Raw genomic sequence first — 19186 nt, 5'->3', positions numbered from 1 at the left:
GGAGGGGGAGCAAGTTCAACATTTTTTAAAAAATCACCCTACATGAGAAATATATTAATTAACCCGAAACTGCTTTTCGTTAGAATCAGTTTCTAATATTTCTAAGATAGGAAAGACTATTCATAGAACAGTTCCCAAGCTATGCACTATACAATACACTTTATACACTAGAGCAATGTTGCTTATACAGCCTTAAACATATTTCAGGACCATGGACAAAGTATTTTAAATTCTACTTCATAAGTCTCTGCTTGGCTGAGAAAATGTATAATTTACAGCTGTGCTTCTGCAAACTCTCAGGACAAGAAATAAAATCCCTAAGTAGTCAATACAAGACTGAGATCAGCAACACCTACTGCCAATGAATCATCCAAATTTTCAAAATAGTCTATCCAAAGTTTTACTTTAAGGTTGCTTGTCTGGCTGAGTCATACATGAATATGCTGAAATCTGCTGGAAACTGGGCAAAAATACCTATATATGGGGCTAAGTGGGAGATGGTGGTGAGATTTAGTGTTTTAGCATAATAAAAACAATTCATTCTGGTGCCACCAATGTATTTCTACTGTTTGCTAATCATGTTGAAAGGACCCGCCATGGGCATAAGATTTTTTGCTTTGTTTTGAAGTGGTCCTATGAAGTGATGTGCATTGTGATAAAGGCAAATTCATGCTGAAGACTGCAATAATTGTAAGCCCCACTGAGCATGGCGGGAGTTGCTTCCAACTTGCCATATATAAGACAGGCCTACACACCAGCTTCTTCTTATAGTTTCTTACAGTTGTTAAGTGAGATAAAATCAGCCGAGTTTAAACAGGGAGTGGGGACCGTGGGTATATTTTATTTGAGCCAGAGGGGTTGTAGATACTAGATACTAACATGGGAAAACTAAATTGGCATCTATATGGGATTTAAATTGATTTTATGTATGTGCAGTTGTTTTAAAGGTTTTTTAGTATATAAGACAGTAGGGTTTTTATAAAAATGTTTTTAATATATGCATTTATTTTAACTTTTTTTATATATGTGATTGTCAAACACACACATGTATGTTTTTATTATATTGCAAATGGTTCAGATGCCTCATGGGAAGCAAATCATAAATGAAATAATTAACAATATATTAAGTTCAAGGATATTCATACATTCTTTCCCCCTCTAGACATACATGAGAGATCCAGATCTTGTGAGATTTGCTGGAGTTATTCTGAAGCAATCTTGGAAGAGACCAAATAACATTCTGTATGGTGAGCTGCTCATTAAGGGAATCTAGAAAACTTTGGGATGTTGTTAGAGACACAGACCAAAGTGTGCTTCCATATATGACATCCTGTTTCAAGAGCTACGGTTTCTGAAGGAATTTCCTGTCCACAACCAGGAAGAGCCAGAAGGATGTGGTAGTAGATTTTAGGTTTGTGGGGAAAATAAACAGTGACAGTGGGAACCAGTGATACTGAACACATATGAGTTTCCAGAGTGTATAAAATAACTGTGACTAGATTCAGGGAAAGGGTTTAAATAAGTGTTTTTCAACCTTTGGTTCCCATACGTTATCCCATCACCCCCAGCTAGTTTAACATCCATTACCACTGAAGTTGCAGTTCAACAGCATCTGTGAACCCAAGGCTGAAGAACACTGGTCTACAGTGCATTTGTCAGTTCACTTGTGTGTTTTACACACCCATCCACACCATTCTGACACACCTGATTTTAAATACAAATTGCAGCCAGAAACAGAAAAACTTAAACGAAGTGAATTAATTGAAGTAAAACAACACAAATCTATTCACCAGCTCCCCCCACCCCCAGAATAGACACATGTGTCACACTGAGCAGAGCTGTGATAATTGCAAGGGGCAGAAGTCTGTTGTTGAAGGATTTTCAACTAAACAAAGCATGCTTTGTTTGGGAATGAAGAATGCAGGTTATGACTCAGAAAACCTGAGAAGTCAATGTAGATAATAACCTTGACAGCATCTTTGAGCGCAATCTTGTTTGCCAACCTGTATTCTGTTGCTTTCAACAATGAAGCAACGCTAATTAGTTCTGGCTGAGCATATGAAATTTTCCCATTAGAAGGATGGAGATTTGGCAGGCAGCATTATATGTCTCCTTAAAGACATGTCTCTTGTATTCTCTCTCAAGGCTTCCTAAAAGACCTACAATCTAAAGTTGGATTACAGGAACAACCAGTGTCAGAACATACTCATTTACACCTTAATATTCTATATTAAACAATTAATGGCGAAATTGGTACCCCCCCCTTTCAGGCTAGTTAAATGAAAACTTGGAAATGAGTATCTATCACACCTAATCTTCAAAGAGGAGGGCGGAAATCTATTGCTTGGGTTTTTAAGAGATTTGATTTTCTAAACAACAACAACCACCCCTCTTTCATGTATCCCAAGGAGACAAGCTAATAGGGGGAAAGATGCCTAATTGAGAGCCTCAAATTGTGATGGCAACTGATCAGCTGGACGAGTCTACAATCTAAATGTGCATTGTCTTCTCACTTTCCCAGCCCCTAATCTGGATGAGGGGGGAGCTTCTGGGAGATGAGAAGGAAGATTGTGTTTATCATGTTGTATGCCTTTGGCAGATCAGTCAGGGGGAACCTCCAGCCCAAGGGCCAAATGCAACCCAGACCTCTCTACACAGCCCTCATGCATTGTGCCCTCCTAAAGTCCTTTTGTCTGACTGAAATGTAGCCTTGAACTGTGGTAAGGCCCCTTGCTGTCATGCTTAGCTGGATGGATGGATGAATGGAACTACAACTGAAAAGTCCCTGTCCCTGCCAACCCAGCCTCTGTTCTGAAAATACTGAGGGATGGGCCTTCCAGGCTGATATTAGTGCTCAGTCAAAGTTCATACAGGTGCAGGTGATCCTTCAGATAACCTGATTTTTTAAAGGTCTGAACCAGCACTTTAAATTGGGCTGGAATGTTGTTGTTTTTTTTAATTGCATGAAGTAAAATAGAAAGACACAAAAAATAAGCTTGCAGAAGCTAAAGCTGGCAAAAATCAATTAGTTTATGTGCAATGCCTCAAAGAACACAGAAATCATCTGAGTCTTTTGGGTACATGGTAAGAAAATGAATTTTGGAACTGAAGAAGGTTTTGTAAAGGCCTGGGCAGATTTCCGAGTTGCTGTCTCTACATACACTGAAACTGCTAAATGTATGATGTACTTATATTATGTACTTTTTTCTTGCTTGCATTAGCCAATGTAAATGTACTTATATTGATTTAATGCTATTCAAGAGTGAAAATGTATTCTCGAATTTCAGAAAACTTGATTTTTCATCTTTCCTTCTGTCAGTGTTTACTAGGATTACTTGTCTCTGTATCACCATTATAGTATACATACCCATGTATTTTTCCATATAATTTACTTTCAGTAGTACAGACAAGCAAATGAACAAAGTGGCTATGACATCACAACATAATATAAGCAATAGAGGAAGAAGGAGAGATAACGCCACAGAGATACGATTTTTATAGAGGTTTCCATATTTCAAGGAAAATACAGTTTGACCCTTGATCACTGCTGTACCATAAACATCAGCTATGTTCACCTAATGAAAAACACATCTGTTCCTTTTTCTCAGACAGATATTGCTGGATATGCTCAGAGTGTGCTAGCAGCATTTGCATTTTTGAATATAGACATTATTTATATAAAATAAACTCCCAACCAACACGAACCAACTTTTGACATATTAATATATTTTTAAAGAATGAGCATTATCTTAAATAAATTAATAAAACAAAGTGCAACCTTCCTAATAAAGTTACCTGGAAAACAACTTCATAAATAATTAGATTAGCTGAGTCAAAATGGGTAAACTGAAAACTTCTCCTTTTGCATTTTTCAGGCAATGGTTCCTACTCTCAATCTGATTGGTTATGTTGGGACACAGTCAAGACTGGCTGGCAAGATGTATTTTACATAATCCCTGGTTGGTTAGGATAATCCTGGCAAGAAGTCCTTTCCAAAATAAAAAGGGTGTTGGTGCTACAGATTGAGAAATGAGAAATAAGGAAAAAGCAGTACACAAAAATGTAAGCAGGAAGTGGGAGGTGTCATGAAACTTTCCCCAGAAAATGTTAGTGGTGAAAGTTCAGCACACTCCTAATGTGCATACGTTGTATTGAAATTCCAGAATAGATTGGTATCCACCTACACAAATTGCATTTTAGCGACATTATTTAGTTAGAGAGCATCAAATAACACTCCTGTCAAACCTCTCCACTGGAGCTGATTGCATGATGTGCCACTCATTTATGGTCCATATTTACATCTTTATCTTAAAACATACTATTATCACACTGTTCGTTGCTACAGAGGGCTTATAAAAGTGCTGAATCAGGGAAATGGAAGTTCTGCATTTCTAGCTTCAATACTCCCGCTTTTATCAGCTGTTGTACACAGTTAAGTCAGGTGCCATGCCCTAGCTCTGTACACAACTGACAGAGCAATCCTAATCCTGGCCAGGCCACAGCAAAACATGACAGAATGCCATAGCCACAGCTGTGTGAATCAGCAGTGTTCCCCAGATGACATGTGATTGGGTTAGTCTGAAGAGAACCACTGTGATGCATGTAGGGCTAGTTCCCTTCTGGCCAGTTGTGGCTACAGGCAGATGCAAAACTGGTTGAAGTAATTAAAGTAAATTTAATTTGTATACCATAGACTAGTCACACACACACTCACACACCCCTCTCTAGCCTTCATCCAGATAGGCAAGAGTCATTATCAGAGTTCAATAGTACATTTCAGCCAGGCAAAAACACTGTGAGGGTGTGAAGCAAGGCTCTGAAAGGGGAGGTCTCAAGAGCCAGAGAGAGGGGTCTGGACTGTGAGCCAAAACTGTCCCACCCCAGTGTAGAGTTTACTCCATGGGGGTGGGATGTCTGGCCAAGCAGGGTTTCCATTCCTATATTGGAAACCCTACTGATGTTGAAGCAGCTCCTTTGGCAGAGCCAATTAGACATCCACTGGGGGTGATGATAGCATACAGGGCACTACTGGTTTTATTCCTGCTGGCCCCTCTACACATTCAGAGATCAATGCCTGAATAGGGCTCAAATAGGAAAACAGGCTGTCAAATAAATCAGGCTATATTTTTATTATTTTCCTAGCCTACAGTAAATGCCACTCTTTCTGAAATCTGGATTGCACCAAAGCACCACCATTATTAGAATACCTGTTCAAAAATTTTTACTGGGTAGGAATGTACATTATTCTCCTATGCCTAGAGCCATTATTGTGAATATAAATGTTAAATGCTGCTATAATGAGGAACCTTTACTGTAAAAAAAAATCTCACTCTATTTTCATACCTTCTATAATTTGTGCTTTTAAAAGTGCTGTAATTTAGAATCATCAGGTTTGCATTGCTTTAGGCTAGCATGAGATTACTAATATGAAGTGTTAAGTATAGCCTCAGATACTGTATTAAATGCTGCACTTTCAGCAGCTTGAGAACGGTTAAAATTATCATGCAGCTCCAACCAACCGGCCTCGCTCCATTTTTAGGTCAATTCAACTTCATTGGGTTTGGTATACCTTAAAGAAAAGAAAATGAGATAGAGATTATTTAGACAATACTTTTTAGTCCAACCTGGTGCCAGCCAGACATTTTGGACTTCAATTGCTATCTGCCAGCAAGCATGATCAGTGGTCTGGGGATGATGGGAGTTACAGTTCAAAACATCTGGACTCACCTGGAGTCTCTTAAGTATGACAGACCTAAGATACTAAGGGTTTCACGGTAGGGATGTGTGAACCCCATTTGGTTCACCCTCTCAAATTAATTGAACTTTTACATCTCAGGGTTTTCTGAGAATTCAACTTGAGTGTTCCAGTTGAATGCCCAGAAAAGCCTGAGATTTCAAACATCCAATTATGCTTGAAACATCCAATTATTATGGGAGAAAGTACACTTTTGGGGGTTCAGTATGAAGACTCACACCAAATTCCCAGTTAATCAGACTTTATTTAGTATTCCATTACAGGACAAAGTCCAAAAGAGCCTGTGAGCGCATTTCCATTAGCACACACCCTATATAGGAAATACACATCATCTGAGCTGTTAATTCTCTAGCCAACCATTTTCTGCCACCTCACCTCACTATCTCTCATCCAACCACAGTCCAACCCAAGATGATGTTGATGATGTTGATGATGATGATGATAATAATAATAATAATATCCATCTGGGTTTCCCCAACCACTCTGGATGGTTCCCAACAGATTAAAAACAGAATAAAACATCAAACGTTAAAAGCTTCCCTGCCTTCACATGTTTTCTAATAGTTGTTTATTTCTTTGACATCTGATGGGAGGGCATTCCACAGGGCTGGCACCACAACCGAGAAGGCCATCTGCTTGGTTTCCTGTAACCTCACATCTCACACTGAGGAAACCACCAGAAGGTCCTTGGAGCTGGACCCCAGAATCTGGGCTGAACAATGGGGGTGGAGACGCTCCTTCACGTATACTGGGCTGAGACCGTTTAGGGCTTTAAATGTCAGAACCAACACTTTGAATTGCATTTGGAAACATACTGGGAGCCAATGTAGGTATGTAGGTCTTTCAAGACTGCTGTTAAATGGTCTTGGCGGCCACTCCCAGTCACCAGTCTAGCTGCCACATTCTGGATTAGTTGTAGTTTCTGTGTCAACTTTAAAGGTAGCCCCACATAGAGCGCATTGCAGTAGTCCAAGTGGGCATGTACCACTCTGATGAGACAGTACACAGGCAGGAAGGGTCTCAGCCTGCATACCAGATGGAGCTGGTAGACAGCTGCCCTGGACACAGAATTGGCCTGTGCCTCCATGGACAGCTGTGAGTCCAAAATGATTCCCGGGCTGCACACCTGGTTCTTCAGGTGCACAGCTACCCCATTCAGAACCAGGGAGTCCTCCACACCCGCCTCCCCCTGCCCCCCAAAACAGTACTTCTGTCTTGTCAGGATTCAACCTCAATGCTTGCTGTATGTGAAGAGCCCTCCTTGCATCTCCAACAGTCAGTGTTAGGTTCTTCCCAAACTGGTTCTTACCACTTTTGTAGTCAGGCCACACTCCCGTGTGTGACACACTGATAGTGGGATTTTAAATAATTTTTACTTCAACCTGCTGCTTCCTCTTCCTTGACAGGTCCTACTTGGGGAAGAAGAAGGAGTAGCAGGCGAGAGATTTGTCACAGGCCTTGTAGAGCTCTCTCGCTGGCTGCAAATGATACACAAAGAGACATTTCCTGCCAGGGATTAGGGGCATTTAGTCAAATGCATGAATATTTGCATCTTAGGAGAAGGTCCACAAGGACTTGCTATCAACAACGTCCACAAGGACTTGCTATCAACAACATGGTTAACAATAACTAGAAGGTGGAAAGATTTAGGAGAGAACTTACTATCAGAATTATACTAGCAAATGTGGACAATTGCATTGACATAAAAACTGACACAAAAGGTGACAAACAGGAACAATGGATAAAGACAAAATAAAAGTTTCAAGTGACATGGTATCTCTTTATTAAATATGTAGCCCAAAAGAAACATGGGGGGCAACCACCAAAAATATATGGCCTTCTGTGGGATGACTGTATAAGATGAAAATGTAAACAAAAAAGGAAAGGAGGAAAGGAGAACAAATGTTTTACAGTACAACAGATATTAAACCAATGCTCCTAACTATAGGTTGCTTATATATTCATTATGTTAGGTGTCATTTTGCTTCTGTCACAAATGTAAATAAAATTTATTTTTTTAAAAAATAATAGAGTGACAGATATGTACTATATGCTCAGAGCACTAAGAAGAATCCCACATGCCAGTAATAATGCTTCCATATTCAGTTAATCAATGCCTAGTTTATCATTTTGTTTGTTACTATAGGTAAACCCTAATAGGTGGAATCCACTTTGTGCCTTTGTGTTCATAAAAGAGCTTTTGATCCAATGGAAGCAACTGCTAATGGGAGAATTGAGGGTGCAAATTTATGATTCCTTGTTCCCCTTGCAGCCCCCTATGCCAAATTCAACCCTGTGTTGGAGAGTTCCCCAACTTTCTGGAAGTGATTTCGGGGGATGCAGGGGACCCAGGTCAGATCAATCCTATCTCATGGAAACATCTCACATACTAAAATTTATGAAGGCTTCAGTAGGACCTCAGTTAGATCTTTAACATTGCTGCAACTATGCACTGCAATCACCAGAGTCTCTTAGACTCATGGGAAATACAGTTTTTAAGGGCTTCCATAGCCCTTAGATGCTGCTGTGCACTGGGATAAATACTCTAAATTTCCTGTATATTTTGTATATACCTAAGCAACAAGTGGAATATCTAGACAGTAGTGTGACTTTTATGTTTTAATGAAAAATAGGACATGGCATCCATTACCTGAATGTTATTAGGGGGGGGAAACAATGTGAAATTGATATACCTATTATGCATTACCCTTGAGGTGCATGGTGTCCTTTCTCTATTATTATATAGTGTCAATTTAAAAAATTCCTTTTCTTCTTAGTTTATAAACATGTACAAAAATATCTGACATGATGACCTTTCCATTGATATCTGTCCGGAAAACTTCAGTTAAGAAAAGTAAAGGAGCACAGTGTTTGCTTCTCTAACTTCAAATTTCCTTTATTCTATTTGTGTGTGTGTTTTTAAAAAACAGAAGTGAGAATGCAAGCATATTTAAGTAGCTCTGAGATAAAGAAGTAGATTTGGCAATAATTTCTTTCTATGTTTAATGGTGAGATTCAACGTGAAGGGGTAAAGAAAGAAACTCCAACGGTTAGTAATTATAGAAAATGGAATGAGGTTCAAGGCTCCAAGAACAGAGGTAAGTGTCGTGTAGTGGTTAGAGCGTTGAACCAGGACCTGGGAGACCAGAGTTCAATTCTACACTCTGCCATGAAACTCAGTGAGTGACCATGGGCTAGTCACAATCTCTTGGCCTAAGCTACCTCACAGCAGAGGATAAAATGGAGAAGGGGAGCATTTGGTGTACCACCCTGAGTTCCTTGGAGGAAAGATGGGATATAAATGAAATAATAATTGAAATAATAATGCTGTTTTGATGCTTCTCTATGGATCACTTCAACCACTATAATATTAGCAGGAGCACTGCATATGCATGCCCTATGTCATAAAATGTTAACGCAAATATACTCATTGGCCTCAGGGAGGGGGGAATTTGTGTATGCGCTATGAGCAGTCAGGCCCAACCACAATTCTAGGAACATGTATGAATGATTAGTCAAAACTAATTGCTGTTTGGTTTTACACACATTGTGGAGAATATTGTGTACATGCACAGGTTTACTTGAACATTCCATAATGTTGAAATTTTGCTTTTCCCATGCTAAACCAAGTTAAATCGGAAGCTGTGACACCCAAAGACTTTCCCAGCTTCTGACCACCGCCAGCCTACATCCCACCTACCAACCCTTACTCTTAAATTGAGGCTGATGTAGCTCTAGCTTTGGTTAGGGAAGCCATAGAGGATCAGATGTTTCTCCTTCCCAGACATTCCAGACATCTATCACTGTAGCTGCTGGTGTTGTGTCCCCACTCCCACCCTTGCCCACCTTGCCTGCATGCTACCACATGACGTCATTGTCATTCCATACCTATTCTGGAATATTGCAGTCCTAAACATTTGATGCTTTTGAATTATGGTGCTGGAGGAGACTCTTGAGAGTCCCATGAACTGCAAGAAGATCAAACCTATCCATTCTTAAGGAAATCAGCCCTGAGTGCTCACTGGAAGGACAGATCGTGAAGCTGAGGCTCCAATACTTTGGCCACCTCATGAGAAGAGAAGACTCCCTGGAAAAGACCCTGATGTTGGGAAAGATGGAGGGTACAAGGAGAAGGGGACGACAGAGGACGAGATGGTTGGATAGTGTTCTCGAAGCTACCAGCATGAGTTTGACCAAACTGCGGGAGGCAGTGGAAGACAGGAGTGCCTGGCATGCTCTGGTCCATGGGGTCACGAAGAGTTGGCCACGACTAAATGACTAAACAACAACAACAAACATTTGTGAAAGACCCAGAATGGTTCCACAATATTTTCATTGTGTGAAAGGTGAGTTGCACAGTTTTCCACTTTTATGTGGGGTGGTGGGTTGAGAAACTTCCATTTTGCCACTTTCCCCCAACTTTTTTGACATTAGGCCTGTCATGGCAGTCTCTAAAATGGTGGATAGTTCAGACCAACATAGTGAAGTCAAGTAGTTCCTGCCATTTATTCTTCTAATCTCCCATGAGGTCAGAAGTCCGGAATGCCTGGTGTTCTATACTACCAACAACAACAAAAGTCCTGCAAAAGTCCTATCAGTAATAACACTGTGTGCATGCTCATAACCAACATTTACCAGTTGGTGGAATGAGGGAATGAGGGAACAGAAAAGGTGTGATTGCAGACAGAAACTTTTCTTAATCTGAACACAACCTGTCATTGATATGGATGGAGACAAGTACAATCACCTTCCAAAACCAGCAACATGGGGCCAGTGGTGTTGATAGTCAACTACAGTTTTGTTTCTTAAAAACATTGCAATGAGCAGCATCTAAAGAACTATAAATGGTAAGTCTGGAAGGGCCCTCTCTGTACACAGCAGTGAGCTAGGTACCGACAGCACAAGGAAATATATATAGATCTGCATCCCACCCCTTCAACATGGAAAACAAGGAGATAGGTAGTGGCTGTGAGAAGGAAGGAGATTAGAGGCTGGGTGAGTGGGCTAGAGAGAGAGAAAATGAGTTATCTGGTTCAGATAAAAATCTGAGCTGGAGAAGAACATGGGGTGATGTGCTCATAATGATCACTTTATATTAGAGGTGAGCATTAGGAGCCACCAGAGTTCACAATCCAAATTCAGGGATTACACTTTCATTGACCTCTCTGCTAGATAAAATTGACTGTTTACCTTCATTTAGAGATGGGCACTATGCATATGGTTATAAACTGATAAGAAATCATAATATATGGATACATAATTACTCAAGGATTGTTTCATTTTGCCCAATGATTTCTTATATAAAATATGTTAGCAATCTAACTTTCTACAGAAAACTCTGCATATGCAACTTGTTACATAAAGGTTTGGCCTGTCACTGTCAAAAACAAAACAACATTAACAGCAAAAACAGCAGGGAGGTAAAATTATTTTCACACCACATCCAATAAGCCTGGGAATACTAAGATGCTCTAGCAGAAAAGAATGGAGTGACAAGGAGAGCACACTGTCTGCAAACCTTCCATGGGGGATGTAGAGCTAATATTGCTGCTTAAAAAAAGAAAATGCTGTATGTTCCAAACCAAGTACATCTTGCCTGGTTATGAAACTATCAGGGTGTCTTCTGATTGAGACTGGAGAATGCCTTAGATTTGAATTCAGAAAATCTAATTTATTATCTGATAGCATTGTTCTTTATTCAGAAAATATTCTTGAAAATGCATATCCGTTTCTGTGGAATGCTCTCCCCAGGGAAGTTCACCTGGTGCCTTCATTATACACCTTTAGGTGCCAGGCAAAAACATTCTTTTTTAACCAGGCCTTTGGATGATATGATTTACATCCTATTCCCTTTTAAAATGTGTTTCAAGAACCATATTGTTAGGAAAGCACTATATAATGTCTGGATTCGGTATAAAGACTTGTTGGAAAATAAAACCCCCAGGTGGCTGTCACCAATGGAAGCTAAGGAAGTGAAAAAACTTAATATGGAATCCAAATGGCCAAAATATTGGGAAATTTTAGAACAAGAGGGGGGGAAAGTGAAACTACAGAGTTATGAGAAATTGAAGTCTAAAGTAAGAGACTGGCTTCACTATTACCAGATAAATGAAGTATTCAAACAGGACAGGAAAACTGGCTTCCAGGTGGAAAGATCAAAATTAGAAACAGAATTGTTAGAACCCAATACTAAGAATTTGTCAAGAATGTACAACTTGCTGTTGAAATGGAACACACAGGATGAAACGGTTAAATCAGCTATGATTAAATGGGCACAAGACATTGGTCATGACATTATGTTTGCTGACTGGGAGCAGTTATGGACCACCGGTATAAAGTTCACGGCATGTAATGCCTTAAGAGAGAATATCATGAAAATGATTTATAGGTGGTACATGACCCCAGTCAAGCTTGCAAAAATCTATCATTTGCCCAATAATAAATGCTGGAAATGTTAGGAAACTGAAGGTACTTTCTATCACCTTTGGTGGACGTGCCCAAGGATGGACGTCTTCTGGGAGATGATCTATAATGAAATTAAGAAGGTTCTTAAGTGTACCTTTCATAAGAAACCAGAGGCTTTTCTCCTGGGCATGGTAGGCCAATTGGTGTCAAGGAAAGATAGGACGTTTTTTATGTACGCTACAACAGCAGCAAGAGTTCTTTTAGCAAAGTATTGGAAGACACAAGAACTACCCACGCTGGAAGAGTGGCAGACGAAGGTGATTGACTATATGGGACTGGCTGAGATGACGGGCAGAATCCGTGACCAAGGAGAAGAGATGGTGGAAGAAGACTGGAAGAAATTCAAACTTTATCTTAAGAACTGTTGTAAAATTAATGAGTGCTAAAATGTCATGGGTAAGGTAAAACAGATTTGCAGTGGTAAATGATTGGGTAAGAGAAAAAGGATTAAAGAAAGTGAATTACAAGTAATTGAGATTAGGGGTTGCTGAAAAAGTTTAAAACAGGGATGCAGAAAAGGGAGGCATGGGGAAGTCGCTGAAATTGGGCTTAAGAAAAAAAAGGTTATGAAATTATACGTGTTTATATGTTTGTTTGTCTATGTATTGTGAGTTGTAATGTGTCTTAATTTATGTTGGAAAATCAATTAAAAATTTATAAAAAAAATATAAAAAATGTGTTTCTTTGGGGGGGGACTATTGGGTTGTTGTTTTCATTTTTATTAAGTATTTTGTGGTTTTATATCTTGATTTTATTCTGTGAACCGCCCTGAGACCCCCGTGTATAGGGCAGTATATAAATTCAGTAAATAAAATAATGATAATAATAATATCCAGAGATATGGGATGAAGGGAAATAGGTTTGCATGCTTATACCAGCTTAATTCTTAGACCAGTCAGCAATGGCTGCGCAAACTCACTTGGAAGTACACCTTCCTGAACTTGGTGAACCTTCATCTGAGTAAACACAAACAGAATCGTACTACAAAGTATGATTAGTGGTAGCCAGTTTTAATCAATATATATGAGCATAACAATAACAACAAAAAACCCCAAGCCTGAATCTTTTCCTACAGCTAAGTTTCTGATCATCTGCCTGTGTACATCGCAGTGAGCTGCTCTCTGTTAGTGGCAGCAAAGCTGGTGGTCATTCCAAGGAAGGGTTCCTTCTAGGAGAGCTATACATTTTGCTTTAAATTAAAGTTAAATAAACGTTTAACTGAATTCAACACAGAAGTTCTAGCTTGGGCAGGAAACTGTCAACAATTCAAACACTCTCCCTCATTGAGAATGCCTCACACTGTGGAAAGATTCCTCTTCCTTGGAGAGACATGGTGTTATCCCATATATTCCAGAGAGCACCTCAGGAGCTGCACCATTGGGGGGGGGGCAGAGTGAATGATGGGGCACATTAACAGAGACCTGAGTGGTACCAGTCTGTTACTACCTGCCTCACCCCCACCCCACTGTCTGGGACCATTGCCTCAATTTGCCTTATGGAACCTCTGACTCAGCTGGCTGGGAACTCTACAAGCAGAAGCTGGAGTAATGAGCTACTCAGTCCCAATCCTTCAAACCAAGAGCCAACATCAAGCTGCAGACACAGCATTTGTAAAATATTTGCTATCCTTCCCTCCCTATCTACAGATTATCGTATGCAACAGTAGCTTCATTTGCCTTCAATCCCCCATATATATTTTTATCTCGTCACCAACAACAAAAATAATATAAGCTCATCATTGCCCTTTGCTTTTTGTTTATTTTACCATACGCCTCTGAAAATACACCCTGCTTACTCTCACTGTAATTCAGTCTAAGGCTGATTTAGGTGAATGTGAAAATAGCTTACGTGATATAAGAGAAGTGACAAAACAAGTTGTAGATGAGTACAGCTGTTGTCAGGCAAGCAAAACAATTGTCAGTAGCAGAATGAAAGAAAAGCAGTGGTATTCAAGTTTATTTTCTATTCTCTGAGGACACTTGAAATAGAGCTCCCAGGCCTTTCCTTGTTACCGCTGTATTCACAGTCTTGAAGACTTATGACAGAGAATTTTGCTGGAGGCCTGAGGCATTCACAAACTCTTAAACTACCTAGCAGATGTGACTAAACTTTGAAAACTCTCTTCAGAGTCAGGAATGAACATATTAAAAAGACATATTTCTATTTTCTAGATGAATCCTTCTATTGTTTGCTTGTTGTCTAGATAGTCAGCATATCCTAATTTAGAAGAATTGGGTTAAGACCCTTGCTCAGTGGTAGAGTATCACTAGCATCACAAGGTTAGGGTTGGAAAATACCTCTGTCTGAAGCCCTGGAGACCTGCTGCCAGTCAGCATAGATAATACTGAACTAGATGTATCAGTACTGTAACAATATAATTACGTTCCTAACTATCGTTTCTGGTGTCAGGAGCCTAAATTATTGGACCAGCCACAATAATGTTCCATTCAGTGTGATTGCATCCTGATTTGGGGATGAACATTGGTGCTGATAATAAGATAATATCCCTTTTGCCCTGATCATAAAAAGCAATGAGTCAGCATCAGGAGCTCTGTTCAGGTGTTATGAACCTGAACAAATAGAACAAATTAGCAGGGAGAAGCATTCTATTTCACACACACTCCAGCCACCATCCCATATCACTACTCAAGCTGGAAGGCAACTGTGGACTCAGCTACATTAGTCATGTTACAACGCTGTAACTACATTATAAACATGTGATACCAGATGGTGCTGTAGAGCCCCAAACTTTGTCCATGCAACTTTACATATAGTTTTGCTTTTCTTTTGTTATAATGATTTAATTTCTGACTTATTTATAGCATTTTTTCCTGTGTGTAGATCCAGCCTGCCTGAAGTAGGGTGTCACCTTTACTCCTGCAGGCCCTTGCACTGTGTAGAACCTTGGAAAATCATGCTGCTACATAATGTGAGGAGACTTCATGAGTACAAGACCACCTCACTTCAGACAATGAGTATAAAGCCTGACAACTTCTATAAAAATATGTCCCTGAAGACATTCAGAGCAGTGGGATTGATTACACCTCTGAACACTTCCTCTTCAATTTCTCTGACTACTCATTAGGATAATTCAAGGACACAGTGTTCTTCATGTGCCACATGTTGAGAATCTGAGGTGAGATACTCACATAGTGGAAGTTGCCCCCAGTTTTAGTCACCTCACAGAGGCAGCTTAAGGTCCAAAATTGTTTACTGGTGTAGCAAGTTCAGCTTCAGTCCAGTTTCTCCAACTCATATGAGGAAAGTAATTGCACCACAAATACAGAATTACATTTCTTCCGAGGACATGGAGTCACCATAGCATTTATTGAAAACTGTAGCTCAGTCACAAGAATTTTCAGGTAGGGTTGGGAAAGATTATTAAAACTCCAAAGATCTGCTCTAAACTGAGTTTTATGAACCAATGAGCTAATTTAGTTTAAAACAGGGCTATGAAATTCCTTGCCAGAAGAAAAAAATGCTATAGCAAAGAATTTCCAAAAGTGGATTAGATATCAACAGAAAATTATGTCAGTAATTGCCAGTTTATTGTGCCAGCTTTGTCTTCATTTGCTATGACTGAATACTCAGTTTAGAGTGACTGGCACAGCTCCTGTGCCACCATTTTATGATTGGTGGGCCTCAGTAAATTTCAGTGGGCCCTGGGGGTAGAAAGCTTGAGAACCCTTGTCCAATCACATTTGGAATGACCTTCACAAACATGCAGAGGCAAATGTATTTCTTTCTTCAGCATAGAGATGATCACTATGGATTCTTTTCCAGGGATGATGTTTGACTGAGAAATTGAAAACCAAACCACACTTTCCCTCAGAAAATAGTTCAGTTTATTCTGAGCCTGTTTAGAAGCTTGGTGTGCTCTTTATGACAGTAAAATATGATGGGCTCAGAACACCTCCTCCAATCCCCTGAAACCACTCTTCACAAGTGAGTTTAATATTTCCCTCTGTCACTTTTCTCACCTTGCTTAGTATTGGTTGTTTTTGATGACAGAAGAAGTAGCACTGCTAAGGAGGTCTTGCTAAAGGATTTGCTCACTACCTGCCTATTTGATATGCCTCCTTGATTGCTGCTACAGCAGCATCCAGGGTGGCTGGGAATCTTGCTGCTGCCTAGCACTCAACCAAGTAAGGAAGAAGACAGGAGAGGGGAATTCCTCTCCAGCTTGGATTCTTGACTCATCTTTAGCTGGTGAAGAACTCTGAGAGTTATAAACAGTGCTTTTTTGGGGGGGGGATACACAGGGGTATGCATACCCCTAAACATTTTGTGAATCTAGGTTTGGCCTCATTGAAGGGCAGTATAGCAGAGACATCACCTTGCTAACAAAGGTCTGTATAGTTAAAGCTATGGTTTTCCCAGTAGTGATGTATGGAAGTGAGAGCTGGACCATAAAGAAGGCCGATCACCAAAGAATTGATGCTTTTGAATTATGGTGCTGGAGGAGACTCTTGAGAGTCCCATAGACTGCAAGAAGAACAAACCTATCCATTCTTAAGGAAATCAGCCCTGAGTGCTCACTGGAAGGACAGATCCTGAAGCTGAGACTCCAATACTTTGGCCACCTCATGAGAAGAGAAGACTCCCTGGAAAAGACCCTGATGTTGGGAAAGATGGAGGGCACAAGGAGAAGGGGACAGCAGAGGATGAGATGGTTGGACAGTGTTCTCGAAGCTACCAGCATGAGTTTGATCAAACTGCGGGAGGCAGTGGAAGACAGGAGTGCCTGGCGTTCTCTGGTCCATGGGGTCATGAAGAGTCGGACACGACTAAACGACTAAACAGCAACAACATTTCAATATGAGTAGGATAATGAGAGTAACCCCTAAACATTTTTAAAGGAAAAAAAGCACTGGTTATAAATCTCACATATGAAAGAAGGGCATTGTGAGTCACTGAGGTGTGTATTCCAAAGCTGGAATACAACATACAATCTTTGACAACATCGCTACTTCTGCGAGAACAAACACTGCATGAGGCATGGTTTCCAGATTCATTTCCCTTCACTTGTTCCATTGTGCTGTAGCACAATGTATTGCTTGTTGGGGGGTTTCCACTCATATACTTTCCATATACTGTGCTGATGGTGGCTTTTGGAAAAATGAAACTCGACTGCAAAACCTCCCTCTTTATAATTGACACAGGTGTGGGCTAACAATACCAATATTCCATAGTACATAATTGTAGTCTGCCAAGGATCTGCTAAGATCTAATCTACATGGAATGATTTTTTGCAGCACACAATGCCTTTAATAAGAGTGAGTCAATGAGCCTAATTTACCTTTTATAAAACATGACATAAGGCAATATAATTAAGACTAAACTTATTTCCTGTGGTGAAATTAACTTACAGAAATGAAGGTGTTTATTTATTAAATAGGATCTCTGGAGCTCTTGCTTTATTCTTCTCCCTCCTGGGAGGGTTTTGATTATTTGTTTCCTTTCTCTGGCTTGCTTGCTGTGCAATTTAAAATGGAGACTTTCCTTTGGGAAACAAAATTTGATTGGAGAACAGCCTGCATCACCAGCTAAACACATTACTGATGTTTTACTCACTTTTCTGCCCCATTCTTTCTTTCTTAACCATCAGAAGAATTATGTGTCAAAGTTTTCAAGCTCTGTGGAGCTTTGCAGATTTCATTTGAAGTAACAAGGTGGAAGCTATTTGGTCAGAGGATGGAAGGGTGACGACGGATTTGGCCATATCTGAGTTTGTGCTTTTGCATCTTGGCTTTTGGCTTTATGCATACGTTCAAAGTTAAACCCTTAAGAGAAAGAAGGAAAACAACAATCAACATTTCCATATATACAAGGCAATCATTCAAGTAAGCTATTACATTTTGAGTTGTATTAGCTATTGGTTGATAAACACATTCACCATTAGATGGTTGCAATTGCAACAGTAAAAACTATACAGAACTTAACATTTTAGGTAATCAAATGGAACAATTCTATACTGATCTGCTCAGAATTGAGTCCCATTGAGTTCACTGGTGCTCACTGGAGCTCACTTGTGTGCATTAGATTACAGCCTAAATGAATATAAAATCTATTAGGTTGATCTAACGGCTAGAAATATTTCACCTTTTTTTTTTAAAAAAACCACCCATTGTAATATACAGATCCTTACTTTCTAGAAGATATCAAATGTTCTCTGTATTTGCTTTGTTTTTCAGTGAGAGATCTGATTTGAAATATGCAAAATATATACCGTGTGAACCTTACAGTAACAAAAACATTCTAAAGAGCTTTGAGTAGTGGGGAAGATAAGAGAAAAATCTCAGCTGGTGATCAGTTTTAGCAAGCCTATCCTCCAAAAACATTATGACATAGTCTTGAAGCAAGTTGTTGTGGATGCCCTCATCCTTCTTAGATAGGAGAGAGTTGAATAAGGGGGATCTTTTAACTAGCACAGTCGTGGAGTCAACCTGGAATTCTGTAACACAACCATAACCTGTTGCATTGCTAAACTGCAGATCCCTTTCTTGCATTGTGTTTCAGCAGCTGTCAAACCCAGTTATCTTAGATACAGCTCTGTGAAGCCACAATGAATTTTATACACTAACAAAGATTCAGGTGCCATATTATTCATATAATCAAGCAGGAGAAGAGGGGATTTATTCTGTGTATTGTCTTCAATACACAGTGGTGTGTAGTGGTGAGATGGAACATCATTGCAGCTTACCTGGGTGGGGCACAATACAATACGGTGTATCTGTATGACCCTTTCCTCACTATTGCTGTGCTCCATCCCCAGTTTTGGGATCCCCCTCCTCGGGGACTGTGTTTCCAGAGCACAGGAGACAAAGTGGGACATCTGGGATTAGGATCAGAAGCCAGGGCATCTTCTGTCAATCCAGGATGTCCCAATTAAATTGGGAGAATTGAGGGATATGATCTCATCTGTCATCTACTGGCAACTTGTATACAGTGGTACCTCCGGTTATG

Source organism: Podarcis raffonei, chromosome 9, assembly GCF_027172205.1.
Source record: "Podarcis raffonei isolate rPodRaf1 chromosome 9, rPodRaf1.pri, whole genome shotgun sequence".
Classification (NCBI taxonomy): domain Eukaryota; kingdom Metazoa; phylum Chordata; class Lepidosauria; order Squamata; family Lacertidae; genus Podarcis; species Podarcis raffonei.
Note: the sequence above shows the minus strand (reverse complement) of the source record.